Genomic DNA, 6,704 nt, shown 5'->3' with positions numbered 1-6,704 from the left:
TGTGGATTCCCCCTCAGTACTGACCTCAGCGTCTCCAGTTTACAGTGTGGATTCCCCCTCAGTACTGACCCCAGCGTCTCCAGTTTACAGTGTGGATTCCACCTCAGTACTGACCCCAGCGTCTCCAGTTTACAGTGTGGATTCCCCCTCAGTACTGACCCCAGCGTCTCCAGTTTACAGTGTGGATTCCCCCTACAGAAGCAAAGCTCAAGCAGTGTAGAGCAGCTGAGCCTGAACCAACAGCTCAGCAAAAACATCACCCTGTGGAGTGGAAGGCCAGCAAGAGTTTCATAAAACCGAAATTAAGAGTTTACAGCAACAGGGGAAAAAACTCACAACATGGAATTTGCAAAGTCTTTATAGCTATGTAGTAGAGAGGGGATAACACAGGGAATCATGATGAGGGATAGACCAGCAGTCCTCTCAGCTCCTCTTGTGAACTCTTGTGTTCAAAACAATTGAAGAAGTCTTGGAAAAGATCAGATGAGCACCATGTGAAGGCGTACACCCAACACACAGGCATCTCACTGAATTGTAGGCAGTAAAACATTTGCTGGATATGAAAAGTGTGTAACTGATAAAGAGCATATGCGTGAATATTTCTCCCGGCATCCGATAGGCTATCCTGGGCACAACAAAACGAGGAGTAGGGATTGCTCACGATCAAGATTTTCACAGCAAATAGGTCTGGTGTCTCCTGGCCCTAATATCCAACACAAATGTGTGAATTATTACGGTGAACAGCATATTGAAGACAATCTGAAAAACAGCCAAGCTCATCTCCTCTGCTTACCATCCAGATGTGTTTTAGATATTATGTTTCTGATTTTTGTCATATTGTTTGTGCACTGGAATGTCATAATTGTTACATAAATCATTTTAGTTTTATGTCTATAAATGTTTTGTGCTGATTCAGAGTCTGCGTTATTGGCAGAAACACTGTTCTCTGTACTACGCACAATTCTGACATCTAGTGTTTGTAAAGGATCATTACAGTTTTATGGGTTTAGTGTGCAGATCTCAAGCTAGGATTTTTCTTAAGGATCCTTAATGTGCTTTTGTGCTGTAATACTGAGTGCATTTCCTGCATGTTTTTTTTTATCTTTAAGTAATTTTACACAGAGGTCAGTGAAAGCAGGAAGAAAAAAACAGAAGAACTTTATTTCTAGGAGTCAGAGAAATGCGGGCGTGTCTGGCAGGAAGGAGGAAATCGCCTCACTGCACCCAAAAACAGTATATAGCGATCATCATTCAGTACCTCAGTGAAACTAATGATTTCACTCCAGACGTATGATACATTAACACTGTTACATCCACACAGGGTAGAGGTGAAATGGATGTGATCTGGACCCAATTGTATTGCATGGGAATATCTCAAATCAAATGAATGTTGTTCAAAAACAAATTCTATATTTACAACTGAAGACTCCACCCACCTCCGTCTATATGCATGAGGGCCTCCTCCGCCTCACCAGATGGGTGGAGGCTATTCACAGGCTTATCAATTATCTTTATCTTCCCGTAGGCAGAGAAAATCTCCTGGATGAAATAAAGCATTTAGGATTGAATGAATTTTGGATTATTTTTTCTTTCATAGTTCCTCAGAAAACCTTTTGGTCTCCCTTACTTCTTTTAACATATTTTTACAGTGTGTATATATATGGACAAAAGTATTTGGCCACACCTGTTTTTCAGGATTTGGGCTACGCCCCTTATCTCCAGTGAAGGGCAATCTTAATGCTTCAGCAAGGACTATAAAGACATGGTTTGATGAGTTTGGTGTGAAAGAACCTGACTGGCCCACACAGAGCCCTGACCTCAACCCCATCGAGCACCTTTGAGATGAACTGGAATGGAGACTGCAAGCCAGGCCTTCTCGTCCAACATCAGTTACCACCTGTTTTGTTTAGTTGTTTGGTAGAGTTGTTTTATCATGCGGTGGAGTATATGCCTTCAAAAAAGGTTTGGAAGGTCTGGAAAGTTTTTTGTGTTAGTTTCCCACTTTCTTTATTTAGTCTTAGTGGCACATTTCACTATTTTCAAAAGAAATGTTTGGAAATCTAAAATATGATATTTGTTATTAACACACTAATGGAGAAGATAGAAAAGAACTGTTTTAAGACAAATGTTTTGTGAAAAATCTTATGTGCCTAAGACTTTTGCACAGTACTGTATACTGATGTTTTCTTTTGGAATACTGAAAAAAAATCTTAAAACTAATTCTTAACTGGTGTAGTCTATAGGCTCCTAAGACAAAGATACATAACACATCAAAAGGGGAAAATATGGTAAGCACTTTTCTGAGCTGGGTATGACATTTAAGGGCTGCTAAAATGTAGGTATTTCATATGAATGTCACACGGAAATGTAGAAAGTGTATATATGCACGCCCATCATATTCTGTCGTTTTGATACACACATACACAGACACACACAAACACACACACATACAATGACTACAAACGTATATGACTATATATACACATATACATACTGCATATGGCACCACACGGAGGGCAGCAGCATATTAGGGATGTAGCCGAATCCGAATAGGCTACATATATTCCATATATGGAAACATATTTCTTCGCCCCGAAGTTGCTCGTTATTATTCGGAGTGGAAAAGCCATGATTGACATGTCTGTGCGGCAGCCATTATGTTTCTTCAGATCGTTTCGTATCATTGTGTGTGGCCACAAGATAAAATTGCCCATTCTGTTTACAGCATAGGACTTTGATTTCACTAACTAGTCGTTTCGTTTACTACACATTATTGAAAAGTGATCGCTCTGTTCTGTAGTCGCCCCACCTGGTCAGTGGCAGCTGGACGTTGATTTCCTCCATTTAAAAAAAAACAATCGGAATGGGGCACTACGAAAAAAACATTTGCCCGATTTACCGTAACTTCCGGTATAAACCACACTTACCTCCGATCTACTATCCGAATACAGATAGAGACAGATAATTTTGTCGGTTGAACAGATACAGATAATGACGTGTCTGTACATCTCTAAAATGTATATATATCAGTGGCGGCTGGTGAGCTGGAAACAGGGGAGGCTGAAACATTACCTTTAAATCTATCATTACTTTCAATCTGTTCCCCTTTATCATCCTTGATTAACAATAAAACAAATAATTCACAGAATAATTGACACCAATCGCGTAAATTGAGTAAATGATTATGCTCGCGAAACAGCGCAGATTGTCTGTAGTTTGTGTGCTTGCGAAAGCTACATCGTGAGATTGTTTAATTAACAAGGATGACATTTATCGATTTAAATTACATTAAATGCTCATGACACATCACAGCTTTTGTGAGGTCTGTGTTCTGAACGTTATTGTTCATTGCACTCAACCTAACCTAAAAGTTTATTCTCAGTAATTTAAATCTAACTAAATTTAGCTCCGTTTTGTAATTTGAATTTTGTAACACAAGAAAGCTATAATGTGAATCATTTAAGAGAAAGCTTTGGGATTACTTGACACTTAATTGTTCAAATCCTTGTTAATTAACCTCATGCTGTAGCTTTCGCAATAGCACACAAACTAGACAATCTGAGCTGTTTCGCGAGCATAATCATTTACTCTATTTACGCATTGATGTCAATTGTTCTGTGAATTATTTGTTTTATTGTTCATCAAGGGGGATTATTATTATATTAAGAGTTCAGAAATGCTATGTTTTGTTTTGCAATGTCTTTCTAATTATTTAAGTTCACTATTTTGAATTCACTGAACGATTTATGTGCTCTTAAGATTGTGTTTTAGAGACACTGCCATATTGAACTTGCATGCTAATTGCCGCCTATTTCAAATTATTATCTAGTGTATATCCCGAGACCTAATCACGCTGACTGCACTCGTTTCAGGTAATAATTTTGGGATTTGTTATCGTCACCAAGGGTTCTATTAGCATTAAATCGTTACCATACCAATGGTTTTATTTACAACGACAGTCATGTTGTATGAGCTGCTTACTAGTTAGTTTAGCCGACCCCAGTTGAGCGTGGTGGTCTGATCAGACTGGCAAGATGCATTATGACGTGTTCGTAACACTCGTGATACTCATGTAGAGTTTATGTCATGTTCTCAGTTTTGTACTTTATTGTAATAAAAATGGATCGCATGGTTTTACAAGGGTAACAGGTATGAACGAAAGTGTTTTTGTCTTTCTTGTGGGCACATTATGTGTCTTTTGTTATTTTGGTCGTGCCCAATTTACATATAATGATTTATATATATCATGACACATAATCTGACTGCTGAGTGGTGTATATCCCGACACCTAATCACGCTGACTGCACTGTACCACGTTTCAGCAAATAAAGAGAACCTGTGATCCACCCGGCTGCCAAGTGAAAAAACGTGTGGAAGTGGTAGAGTGGGACAACAGCCCTGACCCGTCACATTTTATATATATGTGTGTGTATATATATATATATATATATATATATATATATATATATATATATATATATATATATATAATTTGGGTTGTCAAAATAACGTTTTAATTTAGATTAGCCTAATTAATTATGGAAAAAATAACGCGTCAAAAAAATTAACGCAGATTAATCGCACTCTATGATGCCCCTTGACCCCATACGTCACTGTGCATTTAAGCATTTATCATACTCAACTTCAGGATAGCTAGGTTCTTTTATATCATACACGGAAACGCGGAAAAGCGGAGTGATACATGTATAGTTAAAAGTGCCAGTGGTGCTATAGGCCTACTGAATATGTGCCTCTTGTCCAATCAAATTACTTGGTCAAAACTAACTGTTGTATAAAGCACAATTTGAACATAAAATGCTTCTCACGGCAAATATTGATGTATGCGATTAATTTAGATTAATCACAAAGCATGTTATTAATTAGATATACATAGACACACAGATACAGGGGCAGAGAGAGAGAGAAAACGTGTGTGGGTTAGTGCGTGAATGCGCGCATCTAAAAAGTCTAAAAGGAAATTAAAGTTACCTGAAAACTTCAGCTGTCGTTGGCTGTTAGAATGAAGAATGTCGGGTGACTGAAGGAATTTTGATGATAAAGAGATTCAAGGTAAACCGATGAAGTATTTATTGTAAATCGTCGACAGGTTTGATGGACTCTAAAATTGACAAGGATGATAAAGCTAATGACATGTTTTCGAACAGAATAGTCGTGTTGTACATTTGAAACAAGATAACAATATCCTGCTAAAACTGAAACATCCCTTTTCGTGGTAGTTACACCCATTTCAGAAGGAAGCTAATTGTATCTTAAAGCGGAATCTTAAAATGTATTTCTACTTACTAATTACGGTCTTAGGAGATGTGTAAAGGTCCGAATTCAGTTTCAAGGAAAAAAAAGTCTGCCGTTACACCTAACGACTTCCTTTCGTGTTTTGGTCCAGGTGTGTCGACTGAAGTCATTGAAACACGATTTTTAAAAGGAGAATCCACAAGATTAGTTTACAGAAAGACCTATGCGTTTCTAGTTTGTGTTCTTGTAAGCAACACTGTAATTCAAGAATAAATTTAATGTTACTGTTACACGGAAACGTATGATGTCTGTGTGCGTATGTGACTGCGCAGGTGTGTGCGCGCATTATATTTTGTTCGTGTCCCCGTGAAAAAGAAAGTTAGCTAAAATAGTCACTCACACACACACACAATTTATATATATATATATATATATATATATATATCTATATATATATATAATCTGATAGAGTTATGACTTCATCCGTTTAGAGTTTTTGTTCTTGTGTAACAAAAAAGCAATAACGTCGTGCAGAGCTTAAGAGATGGCCAAATACAAGGCAGTAAAGAGTGAGTTTATTTTATAAAATTAACATCATTGCATTAATTCACTTCACTCCTGGTAGACTTAATTAGCCTGTGGCCATGCGCGAATATTTTTGCATGTCAAGTTGACCAATTCCCAAAACGAAACAATGGTGAAAATGAGGAATAAAATACGAAGATTGTAGACACACCTATTATTGAATGTTCTGGGGAAGAGGAGTCACAACACGGCTACATCCATACTTCAGAGGGGACGAAGACAGTAAGCAGTTTATTGGGCTCGGGTTGACATTTTTAGGCTGCTGAAATTCAGAAACACATTAATATTACTGTCACACGGAAATGTAGGTCTGTGTGCGTTCGTGATTGTGCGCAGGTGAGCGCGCGTATTACATTTTGCTCGTTTTGACATGTAAAAGACAATGAATGTTTGCTGAAATACTCAGACGTCATTATATCTTTTTAGAATACCTTTTAAACTTTGCTCCTATAACGCCAGATTAAAGGTAAGATGGTGAAATATTAACTGTAAAGCTCGACTGCCTTCATGCAATGGACAGCTTTGATCAAGCTAATGCCCTGATTTCGAGCAATGTCAGGGGGTTCCGAGAGCCACAACCGCCAACGTTGGCCCCTGGCACCCAACTCAGGTAACCCAATAGATCCGCCCGCCACATACGACCAGGACGTAGGACTACGGGTACAAAAGCTTTATTGAAAGGGAATTGAAAGGGACGCCTCACGCACTCCACACTACCCCGTGCACACACACACACACACACACACACACACACACACTCCACACGGTGATTCCACAGACTCGCCTCCAGCGCCGGCCCCGATGGCAGAAACGAGACCCCTCTCGGCTCTGCTAGGCTGGGCAGACTGCAATCAGGATCGCGCACA

Source organism: Megalops cyprinoides, chromosome 1 (genome assembly GCF_013368585.1).
Source record: "Megalops cyprinoides isolate fMegCyp1 chromosome 1, fMegCyp1.pri, whole genome shotgun sequence".
Classification (NCBI taxonomy): Eukaryota; Metazoa; Chordata; class Actinopteri; order Elopiformes; family Megalopidae; genus Megalops; species Megalops cyprinoides.
Note: the sequence above shows the minus strand (reverse complement) of the source record.